The following is a 20092-nucleotide window of genomic DNA, read 5'->3' as shown; positions in this document are numbered from 1 at the left end:
AGAGGTAGACATCTATCACATAATATCAAACGTGTTAAGAGATTAATATATCACATAATATTCACATGTTAAAAATATATAGTTTCCAACAAAATTTGTTAAGCAATCATTTTTCAAGTAAATACGGTCGAAGTTCAGACTCACTAATGCATCCTAACAAACTAGATAAGACACACTAATGCAAAATTCTGGTTCTCTAAGACCAATGCTCTGATACCAACTGAAATGTCCCGTTCTTATTGATTAAAAACGTTCCATATTAATTGATTTCGTTGCGAGGTTTTGACCTCTATATGAGACGTTTTTTTCAAAGACTGCATTCATTTTTAAAACAAACCATAACCTTTATTTCATAAATAAAGGTTTAAAAAGCTTTACGTAGATTATCAAATAATGATAATCTAAAATATCCTGTTTACACACGACCATTACATAATGGTTTATAATACAAATATGTTACATCGAAATCAGTTTCATGAATGCAGTTTTTACACAATATCATACAAACATGGACTCCAAATCTTGTCCTTATTTTAGTATGCAACAGCGGAAGCTCTTAATATTCACCTGAGAATAAACATGCTTTAAACGTCAACAAAAATGTTGGTGAGTTATAGGTTTAACCTATATATATCAAATCGTAACAATAGACCACAAGATTTCATATTTCAATACACATCCCATACATAGAGATAAAAATCATTCATATGGTGAACACCTGGTAACCGACATTAACAAGATGCATATATAAGAAATATCCCCATCATTCCGGGACACCCTTCGGATATGATATAAATTTTGAAGTACTAAAGCATCCGGTACTTTGGATGGGGTTTGTTAGGCCCAATAGATCTATCTTTAGGATTCACGTCAATTAGGGTGTCTGTTCCCTAATTCTTAGATTACCAGACTTAATAAAAAGGGGCATATTCGATTTCGATAATTCAACCATAGAATGTAGTTTCACGTACTTGTGTCTATTTTGTAAATCATTTATAAAACCTGCATGTATTCTCATCCCAAAAATATTAGATTTTAAAAGTGGGACTATAACTCACTTTCACAGATTTTTACTTCGTCGAGAAGTAAGACTTGGCCACTGTTGATTCACGAACCTATAACAATATATACATATATAGTATGTTCAAAATATATTTACAACACTTTTAATATATTTTGATGTTTTAAGTTTATTAAGTCAGCTGTCCTCGTTAGTAACCTACAACTAGTTGTCCACAGTTAGATGTACAGAAATAAATCGATAAATATTATCTTGAATCAATCCACGACCCAGTGTATACGTATCTCAGTATTGATCACAACTCAAACTATATATATTTTGGAATCAACCTCAACCCTGTATAGCTAACTTCAACATTCACATATAGAGTGTCTATGGTTGTTCCGAAATATATATAGATGTGTCGACATGATAGGTCAAAACATTGTATACGTGTCTATGGTATCTCAAGATTACATAATATACAATACAAGTTGATTAAGTTATGGTTGGAATAGATTTGTTACCAATTTTCACGTAGCTAAAATGAGAAAAATTATCCAATCTTGTTTTTTACCCATAACTTCTTCATTTTAAATCCGTTTTGAGTGAATCAAATTGCTATGGTTTCATATTGAACTCTATTTTATGAATATAAACAGAAAAAGTATATGTTTATAGTCGGAAAAATAAGTTACAAGTCGTTTTTGTAAAGGTAGTCATTTCAGTCGAAAGAACGACGTCTAGATGACCATTTTAGAAAACATACTTCCACTTTGAGTTTAACCATAATTTTTGGATATAGTTTCATGTTCATAATAAAAATTATTTTCTCAGAATAACAACTTTTAAATCAAAGTTTATCATAGTTTTTAATTAACTAACCCAAAACAGCCCGCGGTGTTACTACGACGGCGTAAATCCGGTTTTACGGTGTTTTTCGTGTTTCCAGGTTTTAAATCATTAAGTTAGCATATCATATAGATATACAATATGTGTTTAGTTAATTTTAAAAGTCAAGTTAGAAGGATTAACTTTTGTTTGCGAACAAGTTTAGAATTAACTAAACTATGTTCTAGTGATTACGAGTTTAAACCTTCGAATAAGATAGTTTTATATATATGAATCGAATGATGTTATGAACATCATTACTACCTCAAGTTTAGTAGGTAAACCTACTATAAGTGACAAGAAATGATCTAGCTTCAAAGGATCTTGGATGGCTTGAAAGTTCTTGAAGTAGGATCATGACACAAAAACAAGTTCAAGTAAGATTTTTACTCGAATTAAGATAGTTTATAGTTATAGAAATTGAATCAAAGTTTGAATATGAATATTACCTTGAATAAGAAAGATAACCTACTGTATATAACAAAGGTTTCTTGATCTTAGATGATTACTTGGAATGGATTAGAAAGCTTGGAAGTAAATTAGTAAACTTGAAGGGATTTTTGAAGTGTTCTTGAAGTGTTCTTCCTATGATGATTATAGCTTGATTCTTGAAGTGATTTTTGATGAAGATGATGATTAACTACTGGAAAATACGTTCATAATAGTGTGTGTGTGTTGAGAGAGAATTAGAAAGAGAATTGGAAGTGAAATGGAGTGAATGATGTGTGGTAATTGGTGAGTGGTGAGTGGGGTTAAAAGGAGTTCTAGTTAGTTGACTAGCTCATGGTAGAAGTTAAAATTGATTAGTCATATATGACATAATCAAGAGTGGAATCCCATGCTAGTTCCTATTGGTATATACTCATAGTAAGTACGTTTTGAAGCTGTGTATAATACGGGTAAGAATACGACTAGAATTCTTGATGAAAGAAAAGAATGGGAAAGTAACTGTAACCATTTTCGTTAAGTATGAGTGTTTTGATATATGTCTTGAAGTCTTCCAAAAGTATTTTAATACATCTAAATACACTACATGTATATACATTTTAACTGAGTCGTTAAGTCATCGTTAGTCGTTACATGTAAGTGTTGTTTTGAAACCTTTAAGTTAACGATCTCAATTAATGTTGTTAACCCATTGTTTATTATATCTAATGAGATGTTACATTATTATATTATCATGATATTATGATATATTAATATATCTTAATATGATATATATACATTTAAATGTTGTTACAACGATAATCGTTACATATATGTCTCGTTTCGAAATCCTTAAGTTAGTAGTCTTGTTTATATGTATATAACTCATTGTTAATATACTTATGGAGATACTTACTTATCATAATCTCATGTTAACCATATGTATATCCATATATATATCGTCATGTCGTTTTTACAAGTTTTAACGTTCGTGAATCGCCGATCAACTTGGGTGGTCAATTGTCTATATGAAACATATTTCAATTAATCAAGTCTTAACAAGTTTGATTGCTTAACATGTTGGAAACATTTAATCATGTAAATATCAATCTCAATTAATATATATAAACATGGAAAAGTTCGGGTCACTACATTCACCATATGAATGATTTTTATCTCTATGTATGGGATGTATATTGAAATATGAAATCTTGTGGTTTATTATTACGATTTGATAAATATATAGGTTAAACCTATGACTCACCAACATTTTTGTTGACGTTTAAAGCATGTTTATTCTCAGGTGATTATTAAGAGCTTCCGCTGTTGCATGCTAAAATATGGACAAGATTTAGTGTCAGCATGCTTGTATAATATTGTTTAAAACTGCATTCGAGATTTACTTTGTTGTAACAAATTAATATTGTAAACCAATATGTATTGGTAGTGTGTAAGTGTGATATTTTTAGATTATTATTTCTGGATAATCTAGGTGGTGTCCTTTTAACCTTGCCGATAAAATAAAAGTTATGGTTTGTTTTAAAAATGAATGCAGTCTTTGAAAAACGTCTCATATAGAGGTCAAAACCTCGCAACGAAATCAATTAATATGGAACGTTTATAATCTATATGAATGGGACATTTCATCGAGCAAGTTGTGCTTTTATTTCAAAAGACTCTTTTGACAACGAAGAGATTTCAGAGTCCTTTTCAATGATGTTGTTTTCCAATTGAATAATTTTCTTGTTTAGCTTTGAAAGTGTGGGTTTATGTTGAGTTTTCAAATCAGAAAGATCTTTTTCTAGAAATTGAACTTTTTCTGCAAGTCGTTCCAATTTTAGACGATAATTTGTCCTTTCGACCTTAATCGGATGAACTGATTTTTTAAGATCTTCCAACTCAGTTTCCTTGGAGCTGAGTTGGACAGTCAATCTTTGCAGTTCCGATTGTAATCTAAATGAAGATGGTTTGGTCTCAAAAATTTTGATTTTATCTTTTAAAACCTTGTTTTCAGATTTTAAACCTTTGACTTCTTTTGACATTGAGACCAAATTCTTCATCATGTCATTTTGCACTTTGATAAAATCAGGTGGAATTTCAGATGATTGTACCTCATCATCATCAGATGTTGAGTCAGAATTATCCATTGCTTCCGTAGCTTTGATGAGCATAGTCACCTTGCAAACATTTTCATATTCAACCTCTGAATCTGAATCGTCAGTCCAGTTAAACCAAGTATCATCAACCGGTTTCAGCTCTCCCCCTGTTTCTACAATCTTAGCCAACAACATTTTCTTCTTGTAGTAAGCTGCATCCTTCTTCTTAGGCATTTTGCATTCACGAGAGTAATGATCAGCTTTGCCACAATTGAAATATATTGAATCATCCTTCTTGGAATCATCAGCACATTGTTGTTGTTTTGATTGATCAGCTTTCTTGTAGTACGAGGAAGATGATGAATTCTTGCGTTGATTGCTTGATTTGCCTTTGAATTTGTATTTGTTCAAGGCTTTTGTGAACATGGCTGCCATCTTGACTAATTCAAGGTGAGAATCATCAACATCAGACAGATTCAATTCTTCAAAATCAGTTGAATCTTCAACAAGCACTTTCTTGGACATGCTTTTGGAAGTCGTAAATGATTTGCTCTTCTTTTTGGCAATGAGAGCAAGAGGATCACTTGGAGATGACTCTTTCCTTCCTTCTTGAAGTTTAGACACTTTAGGTTGGTAATGTATAAGAACTCCAACAAGCACATGAATAGTCATCTTGTCAATCTCTTTGGTTGATCGAACAATGGTTCCATAAGGAAGCCAATCAGCATTGAGCTTTTTGAGAAATTTCATGTTGACTTCAGCATTTACTTTTATGATCTTGCACCTTTTCAACTCATTGAGAACACCATTGAAACGACGGTAGGTATCCTTGAGTGGTTCATCAGATTCCAGCTTGAAGTCTTCATAAAATCCCAGAGCCTTATTCAGTTTAGTAACATCTGACATGTCATAACCTTCTTGCTGTCGTTTGATCTCATCCCATATATCTTTTGCTGTTGTGTTGCTATCAACATTTTCAAACAATTCATACGGGATAGCTTGCATAACAATGTTCTTTGCCTCTATGTCACCCTGAGCTCTCTCACATTTATCACCAGAAAGTTCATATACTGGAATTGGCATACCAGTATCCGGATGATAATGTACAACTGGACCATCTCTCAGAGAAGCCCATATGTACTTTGTTTTCTCACCCTTGTAGTTTATGTACTGAGTGATACGGTGAAGCCACTGAGTGTACTTGCCATCAAACAACACTGGAGGACGGGAATCTGATCCAATGATCAAAGTATCTCGAGTAGACATCTTGAAAATGAGGTAGATTCGGTAAAAATTCGGTATTACACATATCTAAGATGAAAAATCACAACAATCTAACAAGAATGTTAGATTCGGTAACAGATTCGGTACTGTAGCAGATTCGGTATAGATTCTGTACTGTAGCAGATTCGGTAAACCAGATTCTGTAACAGAAACTGATCAGAAATACAAGTAACACACCCATATTCAGTATAGATTCGGTAACCATAAGACTTGAAGCCTGAGAACACTTAAACCAATGAATTAAGTGATACAGAGATTCAGATTCAGTATCTGACTCGGTAGTCAGATTTTGTATGAATATGAAGTTCAAACACAATTCAATCCCTTTGAATTAGATTCTGTAACCTTGCTGCACAAGAAAACACGTTAGTATCACACAAAATAACAAAGATACCGAATGTATAGAATACTGAATGTCAACTATAGCAGTTGATAATACCGAGTCTAAGTATGAAAAGTTAGAATTTCAAACAAATCTTTTCCCAAATCACACCAACTAGCTGCGTATGACCAAACCGAATGTGATAGAATCACAAACACACCACAATCTGCACACTGAATGAGAATTATTAACTTGAAGCAGATTCGGTATGGCAGTTACGATACCGAATGTGTATCAAATCTTCAAAACTTGAAGAATTGATGAAATTAAACCGTCAGAAATGTGATTAAACACCTCACGATCACAACTGAAACCTCAAATCTTTACTTAACTACAGAATCAAGCTAGAAATGATGAATACCAAGAGTTTTAGCCACAAACTCTAAAAATCAACTTGATTCTCCATAATTGATGTTAAAAAGCTGTAATGATGATCAAAACTCTTTCTAATCAACCTAATACACCTTCGCTGAACTTATCACAGGAATCTGAACGTCAGATTATCAGATTCGATTATACCGAGTCTGATTCAAAATACCGAGTGTGTTCAGATTCTGTAATCTTCAATCTCTGGTTTGATCTAGTCATGTAATATCACTCCCTGGAAGCTCTGATACCAAATGATAGGTCAGATCATTTTGATATTGAGAGAAATGATAAGATAGAATGAGATTCGGTAGGTGAGAAGGAGATTCGGTAAGAGAGAGAGAGAGAGAATCGGTACAAATTACATTCCACAGCTTCTAGAACTCAGTTACAATGCAATGGCTATCTAATTAGGACTACTTAGGTTCCTTATATAGCCCTCTTTTAAGGAACCTTCATTTAAGCTTATTTCACATTAACACTATACAACTTCGGGGTCCTAATAGAGACATGTTCGGGAATGGTTGAAGGTCCGACAGTCGGATCACACTGAATGCAGTGGTTTGGTGGAAGACTCCAAATATGTTCGATAAGATTATCTCTTAGAAAATGATGACTGCTTTTATCTCTTAGTTCTTTATCCATTCGTATATGTAGTTCAACTCGTTCTTGAATGTTTAATTGTCGGGAACGATGCACTGGCGGATATTCTACTTCAAGTCCACAAAATGCACGGTCATTATCTTCAGCTATCATATTATGTAAGAGCACACAAGTATACATAATATTATGAATTTTGCTTATATAGAATTGTCGACCGGATTTTTAATAATTGCAAATCGACCTTGAAGTATACCGAAAGTTCGTTCAATATCTTTTCTCAAGGACACTTGAAATCTTTTAAATTTCTTTGCCTTCGGATCTATAGTATTTTTAAAAGATTTAACTAGAATTGACCATTCCGGATAAATTCCATCCGATAATGATACGCATATCCGCAAGGCTGTGCGGATGCGCAGCCAAGGCATTAAATCACACACAAAGGCGTGTGTCACGGGTATAGCCGCACATTATGCGCCTATACCATCTGATGCGAGTTCGTTTACTTGCATATGGGTCCGGTACATTCTAGAGGAATGTACGATATAATCAATACGGATTCTATTCCTTAAATAACGAAAGTTAGTTAAGGATGAGATTACATTTAATTAGGGAAGGGATTCTACCAAAACCCTAATTCGTGAGCCTATAAATACATAGCTCATAAAACCCTAGACACATACATTCATTCGTTTACTAATACGTAAACTAAAAGCATACAAATCTCTATCGTACGAACAAAGCTTTTTACGATTTCTCTATGACTTTCAGGTATGTATTGAACTATGAAACCTTCATGTCTTTGGGCCACTCAACCTCGTATGCTAGGTTGTTGGTGGACTCTCAAATCGGCCACCCTGTCAGGATCAAAACGATACTGATATGGGTTATCCATGACTAAGCGTCGGAGGTTTGAATATTGTTAGTCCTTAAACCTCCTTATTGCACTCAAGCGTAAGTTCACCTTGACCCCGTGAAAATATTCTTGATCATTTGGCGCCATCCGTGGGAGTGATTACATGAAACAAGGAAGATGGGAATTTATGTTGTATACGATTTATTATACGTACTGTTTTCCATAAAAACTTTTTTGTTTAACTAATCGGTCACTTTCAGGTTTTTTCTCTATTGTCAGCAAGAATGGGTGGAGGAAGTAAGGGTGCAAAGAGTCAAGGGCGATTGGACTCTCCAGGAAGTCCAGGGTTTCAAACACCTACAGTGTCTATTACGAACACACCGTCAACGCCGCCAGCACCAACTAAAGGCACATCAAAGCCTCCATCAACACCAAGTGTTGGAATAGGGCCGGTTACATCAGAAACAGTCCCGAATGAGTCATCTAAAGGATGGTGGCACACTACCGATGGGAGTTTACTGGAAACAGGAACTGGTTTTAAGCCATTCGACGATCTGTCACCAAAAATCATGAGCTTTGGTTCTCCAAGCGAAACGGTTCCACCAGGTTTCAAAGTTAAAACTACATGTGTAGGTACAATACCCATTATCACCTCAGTTGAACCCGAGGCACCAATTGAAAGGGTCACAACCGAGAAAGCTCAGGAAAAAATCAGGCAAATGGGTCTGAGAAATCCAGATGGTTCATACATCATGCTGACACCACAACAAAGGTCAACGGCGCGTGCGCCTCCGCAATCAGTTCAAACTACCACAAATAATCAATACAACGGAACGCACTATGTCGCACCTCAGTGAAATAGCTTTATATCTCAATTACAGCAAGTTACGCCACCACACCTGGCACCCGCTTTCAATGAGCCGGCACGGGTACAAGAGTTCATGAGCAATTGGTTTGCAGTAATGCAAGGGCAAAAAGCTAAGCAAAGTTTTGAATTAGCCCCTACAACAGAAAAGTTTATACCGCACATCTCTAATCATCCCTTCACAGTCGCACCGGTGTTGCCTCTAACACTCGGAAGTTATGACGGGTTATCAGATCCAGATGACTTTCTGCAAAAATTTGAAGGAACCGCAAGAACACACAGTTGGGGTGATGCGGTAGCATGTCATATGCTACCAATAGTATTGCAAAGAGTGGCAAGAGAATGGTTCAATAATTTGCCATCCCACAGCATTACGGGCTTTGCAGATTTGCGCTCAAGATTCTTATTAAATTTTCACAATTTGCGCGCATGTAAAAGAACGCATGTCGAATATCACGACATTAAGCAAAAATCGAAAGAAAGGTTGGGGGAAATAATAGACAGGTATACAAAAGAGGTGGCTAAGATACAAGATTTACCAAAAAGCCAGAAGATATTCGGCTTTATTCATTGCATAGATACGGACAGACACCTGTCTTTATGGCAAAGGTTACAGAGAAGAGTGCCAGAAACTTTCTCGGAAGCCATTAAAGAAACACATGATTACATGCGGGCACAAGAAGATATAAAGCAGAACTGCAGAGGTACCTCTTCAAACATGGACATCGATGATGATTATTATCGGGTGCAGGGAAGAGGTCCGGAGTCGGGTAAACATTATGGCGGTAACGGCCAGCTCAGGGGTGGTACCTATCACAATGACAAGTATCGCAAGTTCAACAACAATAAAGGGGGAGGAAGCCAGAAGTTTAAAAGCGGCCACAATGAAAATGTGACGTTAATAAAAGACCTCACAAAAACACCAAAAGAAATTTTGGCCACAGAAGCAGTGAGTAAGAGTTTCGACCCCACAGTGCCTTTGTCAAAATATGGAAACTGAGACAAAAGCAAGTTTTGTGATTTTCATGATGATTATGGTCATGAGACTAACGAATGTCGACACTTAATTGAAAGAGTGGATGCTGAACTCAAAAAAGGAAGGATACAACACTTGAAGAAAAGTGCAATATCGCAGGGCGATAAACAAAAAGAATACCCATGGCAAAAGAAGAATGATGAAAAAGAAACAGATAAAACCATAAACATGGTGACAAGCGTGCAGACAAATCAGAAGCGCAAGTTAGAAGTATCCGAAAAATGGGAAAGCACACCCATCACATTCTCAACTGTAGTACAGGAACCCTCTGATGCGCCCATCAAAATCAAAGGGCACGTCAAAAGTTGTGGGTATATCATCAAGAGATTACATGTAGACACCGGTTGCGGTGTTGATATTATGTACGAGCACTGCTTCCGCTTGTTGCTAGGGACTGTGCAAGCCAAACTAGTGGCTCCAAACACTGCGTTATCAGGATTCTCTGGCGAGTCCGCATGGCCAGTCGGAATCATCGAGTTAGAGCTGGAGTTGGTAGATGATGACAATAAAGAGTTAATGAGGAGCACGACGGTAGAATTTTCCGTCGTAAGGTCATACTCGAAGTATAATGTGCTTTTGGGGCGCACGACCTTGCAAAAATTAGGGGCAATCCCATCCACGATACATGGCCTTATCAAGTTCCCAACACCATTGGGAATTGCAACTATCAGGTCAGAAAAGCAAGATGCAAGCGTTGCAGCTGTTGAACATGCAGAGCAACAGCCGAGTGAGGCACAACAACTTAGAAGCTGCATGATCATTGCAAACCCACGTCATCCAGAGCAAAAAATTAAAATTGGTGGAGGATTGTCTGATGAAACGAAGTTTAAGCTTAGTAATATATTGGCCGCCAATACGGAAGTATTTGCATGGAAAGAAGCAGATATGACGGGTGTACCAAGAGAAATTGTTGAGCATAAGCTTAATCCAAATCCTAGTCTGACGCCGGTGCATCAAAAGAAACGCGGTATGGCCCCCGAAAGGAGTGAATGGCTGAAAGCAGAAGTCGACAAGTTGGTCAAAGCAAATATTCTGCGAGAAGTAAGGTACCAAACGTGGGTAGCAAACCCGGTGCTGGTAAAAAAGCCCGATGGGTCCTGGCGTATGTGTGTTGACTTCACGGATATCAATAAAGCATGTCCTAAGGATAATTATCCGCTGCCAGAAATAGACTGGAAGGTTGAATCTTTATCCGGCTTCCGATACAAATGTTTTTTGGATGCGTACAAAGGATACCATCAAATACAGATAGCAGCGGATGATGAGGACAAAACTGCTTTCCATACAAGTCAAGGCATATACTGCTATACAAAGATGCCATTTGGTTTAAAAAATGCCGGAGCAACATATCAGCGGGTAATAGATGAAGCTTTCAAAGGTTAGATTGGGAGAAACTTGGAAGCATACGTTGATGACCTAGTAATAAAAAGCACAACAGAACAAGGTCTGTTGGAGGATATATTAGAAATGTTCGCGTCGTTAAGAAAGATTAATATGAAGCTCAGCCCATCGAAGTGCAGTTTCGGAGAAGAAGAAGGAAAATTTCTTGGTCACATAATAACTGAGCGCGGAATACGTGCAAATCCAAAGAAAATAGAGGCAATTGAGAATATACCATCACCAAGAAATAAAAAAGAAGTCCAAAGTTTAACAGGTAAGCTGGCGGCACTAACCAGGTTTTTATCAAAGTCCGCAGAGCGATCACTCCCATTTTTTGGGACATTAAAGAATTGCTTAAAGAAAACAGATTTCAAGTGGAAGAAGGAAGCAGAAACGGCGTTTCAGGAAATGAAAAAATTGCTGAAGGAGCTGCCTACAATGACTGCGCCAATTGCTGGAGAAACGTTGATACTGTACTTGGCGGCATCAAAAGAAGCAATAAGTTCAGTGTTGATAGCGGACAGAGGACAGGTACGCACTATAAAATTAAATATAGCTAACTTTCCATCAATAGGCATTCAAATATATAATTATGCTATGTGGACAGGTGCAAATGCCTGTGTATTTCGTTAGCAAAGCTTTGACAGGGAGCGAATTAAATTATCCTGCAATCAAAAAATTAGTTTATGCACTCGTGCATACGGCTAGACGCTTGTGGAGATATTTCCAAGCGCACCCAATAAGGGTTCTAACAGATCAGCCGATAAAGCAGGTATGACACACAACTTGTTGTTGTCAATAAATACGAAATTGCTTGATAAGTTCTAGCAAATTCACATTCGCTGATACTTGTTGAGCAGGTGCTATATAAGCCAAAAAATTCTGGTCGCATGGCCAAATGGGCTATTGAATTGGGAGAACATGAGTTAAGCTTCTCACCACGAAGTGCGGTAAAAGGACACGTCCTAGCAGATTATCTGGCTGAAATAGCCGGAGATATCGAAGTCTCGCATGAATCAAAAGAAATACCACCTCCGCCCGAACAACTGTGGGAAATGCACACAGATGGGGCTTGTGGTCCAGAAGGCGCAGGGGAAGGAATAGTCCTAAAAAGTCCAGAGGGGGAAGAATATACCTTCGCACTGCGATTCAGCTTCCCCGTCACAAATAACGAAGCCGAATATGAAGCATTGTTATCTGGGATGCGGGTAGCAAAACATCTGGAAGTTAAATAATTTTCAGTATACGTTGATTCGCAGTTAGTTGCAAACCAAATTAACAGAATATTTGAAGCACATGATGAATCGATGCAAAAATACTTGGGGCTAGTGCAAGAGTTAGCAGTTGACTTCGATTTGTTCCAGATAACTCAGATTTCAAGGACGCTGAACAAAAAGGCGGATGCGTTAAGCAAGTTAGCCGCGTTAACATTCAGTCATTTTAAGAAAGAAATTTGGGTTGAGGAAGTTAAGATAAAATCTATTTAAGAGAATAGTATTTCAGCTACGGTTGAAGAAGAAGAGCGAAGTTGGATGACACCAATAATAGAATTTCTAACTAAAGGTACGTTGCTGATAGATTTAAGTGAAGCAAGAAAGATTAAGATGAAAGCACCAATGTATCTGTTAGACAAGGGAGTCCTATACAGAAAATCTTTTCTGAGGCCTCATTTGCGGTGCCTCAATCCAACTCAAGCGGAGTCGATCATACGGGAAGTACATGAGGGAATGTGCGCTTTGCATTCAGGACACAAAACAGTCACTTCCAAAATAATGCGGCTTGGATATTACTGGCCGTCAATGTATAGAGATGCCGCAGAGGTAATTCGCAAGTGTCAATCGTGTCAGCTTCATGCACCAGTAAGCAAGGCTCCGCGACATCCTATGATACCGGATGCATCCCCACGGCCGTTCTGCAAATGGGCAATCGACATAGTAGGGCCATTTACCGCAGGACCAGGGGGTGTAAAATTTCTGGTAGTGGCCATTGATTATTTCACGAAATGGGTAGCGGCCAAACCACTAAAGACAATTTTGGGCAAGCAAATTCGAAATTTCGTATGGGAAAACATCGTCTGTCGGTTTGGAATACCAAATGAAATAGTGAGCGATAATGGTACGCAATTTGAGGGAAACCCTTTTAGTGACTGGTGCCAAGAATTGAATATAAAACAAACATTTACGTCAGTCGCACACCCTCAGGCTAATGGTCAGTGTGAGGTTACGAATCGGGATATCATTTTGAGAATCAAAGCAAGATTGGGATTGTACCGAAGGGGTTGGATAGACGAACTGTCTAACGTTTTGTGGGCGCACCGCACAACTCCAAAAGGCGCAACTAACGAAACACTTTTCAGTTTGGTGTACGGGTCCGAGGCTGTAATACCCGCCGAAATAAATGTGCCAACAATGCACATTGCTTCCTTCGATGAAAGTAGCAACAGTGAAGAACTGTGTGAAAATCTAAACTTAGTTGAAGAGAGCAGAGAAATGGCGGCAATAAAAGAAGCAATCAACAAGCAAAAAATCGCAAGCTACTATAACAAGCGCATTCAACCATTATCTTTCCAATTGGACGATTTGGTATGGCGAAAAAAACGAAGCAAGCAGGGTAGAAGATACGGGTAAGCTCGGACCTAAGTGAGAAGGACCTTACAAGATTATTGGCGTAAGCGATACAGGGACGTATCGACTAGCAAGTTTGGATGGAAGAGTAATAAAACGCACTTGGCATGCGGAGACACTGAAACGGTGCTACATGTAAAAACTCACAGAGGGATTGATCACCCCAGACAACTGTTTAAAGTTTTTATCATGTGAATTTTCTTTTTTCCATTGTAAACATGACAGCTAAGTGCTGATCAAAACATATGTTTGAAATAAATTGAATTATGCAATTTAAGCCAATAACTTATATATTCTTACATTTGTTGATTGCATGCCCCTTAAGCTGCACAGGGACGCACTCCGAGTCTCAAGTGGCATAGTTTAGTTTGGTTACTAATACCATTTTTAATGGTTACAGTAGTAAAACATTGGGTTGTTTCAAACGCTTGTACACCACGCAAGACGGAGACTTGCACAGTCTAGACTATAAATTACAAGTTTGGTTACTTGTTTGAATAACCCGAACATTGGCGTGGCCGGAAGACTCTTGAGTATAGACATTGGTTTGTCTATAGTGCGGGTAGGTTACATTGGATTGTATATGCGCACATACTTATAAAAAAAATTTATAAAAGTCTTGAGTATAAAATTATAAGCATTGGTTTGCTTTAGTACGCGTGCAACATTGGGTTGTTGGCGCAAGAGTAAAAAGATCATGAAATGATTGAAGGGTCGCTCCCGTCATGAAATCATGGCATTTATTCTACATATGAGTTATTGAATGCATCATACTGTAACAAATCATTATAACCGCCATTTTGATTTCGTAAAAACACAATAAATGCAACTTAACCATAAAAGTAATAGAAATATAAAATTATATTAAATCAAAAGATATCATTTACAATCGGAGAGTGTAAAATCAACCGCTTAGAATAAAAGCGGGATACATACCAAAATTCAACCTAATATAAGCTATAAGCTAAAAAATAAAAAGGGGGGGCAATTGGCGAGAACGTTTGCCCTACACTAAGGAGGATATGCCATCCTCGCACGCAGCGATTAGAAGCATACCCCGCTGTAAACGGAAAAAAGAAAATATATTATAGGGATGCGAAACCTCCGAGACTGCAAGGCCCATCCCTCGCTGGCAAAAAATAAGCCACCATGGGTGGTAGGAAGTAACCACCCAAGGTGACTTAACAAACTCAATCGAGTTTGTAGGACACTATCTCTGGAGAGGAGACATTGGGATCATTAACAAGAGCTTCAAGGCGGGGGATTGGAATATGTTGGAGTTGGGAACAGGCTTCATCACACTTTTCTTTGGCCCTATCAACAAGCAATTCGGCAATATTAGGGGGAGTTACTGGAGGTACGCACATCTCCCGGCAAATAACATTCCAAAACAGGGTACGCTCATACGCGCGGGCAGCAACCATGGCTGCACCAAAACGCTGCTCGATCGCTTGGCAGTCAAGAGCGTGTTGAACAATTGTCAGAATGCCCTGCCAGAGAATGTCGTGTTGTGCTTTAATAACACCGTTTTTAGCGCCCCAGAACTCCTGTGCCGAAATCCAATCGATGAAGCTTTCATTCAGAAACACGACATCGCTTTCTGCCTCCTTAAGCTTCGCAAAAAGGGCCGCAATCTCAGACTCCATGAAATCCTTCTCAGCCATGTGCTGGTCCTCCTCCTGATTCCTTTTGAACATCATGACATTAACTCGCTCCTCAGCCTGCTTGTGTGTGGTCACAGCAACCGCAAGTTGAGCAGTAAGCTTGGCATTCTCCTGTTGCAGCATAACCTCTGTGGGTGATGGCTGAGATGGATGTGCAAAGGCGGTAGACTTTGTGTGTGTCGATATATAGCTCCTCGATAGGAGAAAGAGATGAAAGCTTCTGAATCAACGATTGGGGGGCACACGATTGAAGGAAGGAAAATTGTTGGGCGAATGCTGGTAGGGACACCTTCAGGAGTTCATCGACATTCGGAATTAATTGAGAAAGACCATCTGGGTTGGTACATACACGCTTTGATGGCGGAGCTGAACAGCTTGGACCTGCAAAAATAATAAACATGGTATATAATGCCATAATGTTTTAGGAAAATTTAACGGTCGTCGGATGAAATTCATACCTCCGCCAGGTAACCTTTTTTGGTTACAAAATCCCCCTGTATCGGGTGTATGATACAATGACGGTATTGAATCTGACCGGGTGGCTGGTGAACTTGACTGGTTACCCGAGTCAACAGTCGGGTTAAGCGTGTATGATTCCAACTTCATCTGCTGTACGAATGGTCAAAACCACGTGTTAGGAAAGATTTGCTGGATAGGGATGCAATATGCAAAAGCATAAAAATATAAGATTTACCTTTTTCAAAGTGTTGGCAGAGAAGATGACCAGAGAAGATTGTCTCAAAAAGGAAAAAGATGGTGAGATATGAAAAAGCCAAAAGGCTATTTATAGAGCAAATTTGAAGACTTAAAAGGAAACACGGGTATAATAATAGCCGTACACGTGTATCAATCTAAGGCTAATTACCTTGTTAAGAGGTCCGGTGCATGTTAGCATCAACAGGCGGTTGCATAATTACAATCATTACCTTTTCAGTAAGCAGTGACAGTTGTCACCTCGGTCATTGGTATTACAGCCGAAAAGACATGTTGGTGACTGCACGCATACATTGCATTAAATGCTACAACAGTATCCGGTTACGCAAATATATTTAAATACTCTAACAGAGCAGTCCGGTTACAATTAAAATCTGACTAATACTTATATTGGCACTATTAAGCATGCTTATCTGGTTTAGCGAATTTGCAAAGCTCAATTGTATAACCATTATTTCTTGCTAGTTCGACGTCATACACTTTATTTCATTTGTATATAACATCGAACTGGGGGGACTTAATGATACGCATATCCGCAAGGCTGTGCGGATGCGCATCAAGGCATTAAATCACACACAAAGGCGTGTGTCACGGGTATAGCCGCACATTATGCCCCTATACCATCTTATGCGAGTTCGTTTACTTGCATATGGGTCCGGTACATTCTAGAGGAATGTACGATATAATCAATACGGATTCTATTCCTTAAATAACGAAAGTTAGTTAAGGATGAGATTACATTTAATTAGGGAAGAGATTCTACCAAAACCCTAATTCGTGAGCCTATAAATACATAGCTCATAAAAACCTAGACACATACATTCATTCGTTTACTAATATGTAAACTAAAAGCATACAAATCTCTACCATACGAATAAAGCTTCTTACGATTTCTCTAAGACTTTCAGGTATGTATTGAACTATGAAACCTTCATTTCTTTGGGCCACTCAACCTCGTATGCTAGGTTGTTGATGGACTCTCAAATCGGCCACCCTGTCGAGATCGAAATGATACCGATGTGGGTTATCCACGACTAAGCGTCGGAGGTTCGAATATTGTTAGTCCTTAAACCTCCTTATTACACTCAAGCGTAAGTTCACCTTGACCCCGTGAAAATATGTTTGATCATCCGCCAAATAATATCCTCTAATAAATTGCAACCCATTAACAGTATAGTTACATGGAGGTAACTCATCTTTTAATAAATCTTTAAATAAATCCGATTGATTTAAAACGTCTATGCCGTTGTATGAATATGCAGGACCAAAAAAGGAATGTCAAATCCATGTAGTTTTAAGTATGAAAATTATGAGTAAATAGTTCTAGTATATATAGGAAAGAAAGAAAAAAAAAGCCAAACGTGTAGTCCCAAAGGTACTTTTATTTCATTTTTTTTTAAAATTTCACCGCGTGCTTCAATCTGTCAAAGGGTGGTATAATCCATCACCGCCACTCAACGGCGGCCACAACCGCTTTGGCTAGAAACGGCGCCGTTGGAAGGGCGCTGCAACAGAGCCCCAACCATGCTACCGTTGCTAGCAGTCTTACATAACGGTACACCATAAACCCTTGGTGTTTAAAGAACTTGTAACAAATATGCAAAGAGTAATGTAGTATTGTTGTGATAAAGGTTGAGATTTTTCTAAGCACAGATTGAGCTAACTTGCTAATAGTCATATATAAACTACTTTAGATACAGTTTCAAAAAGATGTTATGGAGTACTTTTTTCTTTTCATTTCTTGATTCTTCTGTTATACTTGCAAAACTGCTATCTACAGTTAAAAGAACTTCAAAGTTGATTATCATGCTTCTCTTTCGGTCTTTATTGTCTGCCTAAAACGATGCGTTTTAGTCTTCATTTAGATCGTGATAATCAAGAACCCAGACGACATCAGCTAATATTTCAAAATTACTCACCTTTATTTAATTACGTAAAAAATACAAAAAATTTTGCACAAACAGGGCGATGGTCAGAGAAGCGTGAGTCCCAACGTGTAACACCCTAGTTAGGGTCTAAATGAAATAGGTATATCGTGTTATTTTATTATTATAATTTAGCTATGATATTTAAATTATGAGTAATTTATATGATTTAATTATAAGGAGTGAAATAATAAATTATGAGTTGATAATTTATTATGTGAACTTGTGAATGTGCTTGTGACGATGGTCACATAAAATATTTGTTTGAGTGATTTGGACCACGTTAAGCAGTCGTTGTGTTTCAGATCTCAGATAAAATACCTATTAAAATATAAGTGCTAAAATGGTGAGGCGGTTATGTACGCGTGGCTTATTAGCTACAATTCACTTACCTACTACTTGTTGACTAATATTTCTAATTTGTTCTTTTTTATCATTTTGGTGAATATAGTGACAATAACACATGCATACAAACACATCCATGCTCTCATTCTTAAATTATAGTCATCTAAATCTCTTGCTATGAATTTTACAATTATGATGCGAATATCTTCTTGAGACTCCATAACTATTACAAGGTTTGTTTCTTATGATTTTAATTGATCAAGTTAGGATTTTGTAAGTTTTATGAACTTAAAGCTAAGTGCTTAAATCTTGTTACATAATGGTTATTTTTACAATTGATTATTAAATATAACTGTGATCTAATTTATTAATCAACCATATGTGAACGAGTTCTATCAATTTGAACTATATTGATTTATATTGAGTTTTATTACTTTGTATATGATTAGGAGTAATGATCAAATCTTATGATTTGATGTGTATATGCTTAAATTGATAGTAGTTATAGCTTGGTTATGCTATATACATGATTTGGGTATGCTTGATTTGTGTAAATATGTAAAAAATGGTGATTTAAATTTTAGGGTTAATGTTGATATAAATTGGGGATTTTGGTACTTTGACCCTAAATCTTGTGTATAAGTATTAGATCTTAGTGATTTTAAGTAAGGAATATGTGTATATATGTTTTGTATATATATTTTCTGTTAAATGTGAAGCGCGATTCAACACTTGAACGCTATACTAACTTGAGATATTTGTGATGATTCTCAGGTGATAGACGAATAGGTGAAGACTCAGTGATATAAGACAACTGAGTGCTTGTGCTTCTAGGTGAGTGGGATCGTATTTATGGATATGATTATACAGTGACAAGTATAGTGATCCGTGTCATGCTTACAATTAGACTGTGTAATGAGTCTGTAACCAGTGCAGTGACTATATGTGACTATGTGCGCACCCAGTGAACATCGAGGTGTTTTACGATGTGCGTCGAGGTGTTTTGTGCGACGTAAGAGGTCAATGCTATTTACCTTGGTGTCGGGTAGTAGTATTGGGTCCAAGCGTTACTGATTGGTGGTATAGTGTGAATGACGAGTGCGTCACGTCTGGAAGACTATACCAGTGATTCAGTAATGAGGGCTATCGGTATATTCCAGCTTGATCAGCTACGGGTTGCCGGTCCTCTTGTTTATGGCTTTAAGTGAATAGTAACCAGTGCCTTTAAGCTGTGCTTGATTCTTGTAGTGATGTCCACCTAGATATTGTCATTCACTTAGCGTTATGCTAATTCCCCCCACAGTGTTTTGCTCTGCAGATATAGATTAACAGCTTTTGGTGGGTTTTGCAAGGCAAGTGAAGATGTTTGACACAGTGTATAACTCTGATGTTTTGTAATAAACAATATGGTCAAATAGTTTGTATTAATTAAGTAACACCGGTGATTTTGTGTAATATAACTTTATATGTGACTAATATATGTATGTAACTTCCGGTGTGTATTATTATAAAATAAAATCTGGGGTGTTAAAACTTGATATCAGAGCATAGGTTTGGCAGTATGTGCACTGTGTATGTGACTTACTCCCAAACTTATGAATGTGTTGTATCAAACATCCGAGTGGGGAATAAGTGAAT

The sequence above is a fragment of the Rutidosis leptorrhynchoides genome, chromosome 8 (genome assembly GCF_046630445.1).
Source record: "Rutidosis leptorrhynchoides isolate AG116_Rl617_1_P2 chromosome 8, CSIRO_AGI_Rlap_v1, whole genome shotgun sequence".
Taxonomy (NCBI): domain Eukaryota; kingdom Viridiplantae; phylum Streptophyta; class Magnoliopsida; order Asterales; family Asteraceae; genus Rutidosis; species Rutidosis leptorrhynchoides.
The sequence above is the reverse complement of the archived record's forward strand: the minus strand, read 5'-3'. Positions refer to the sequence as shown.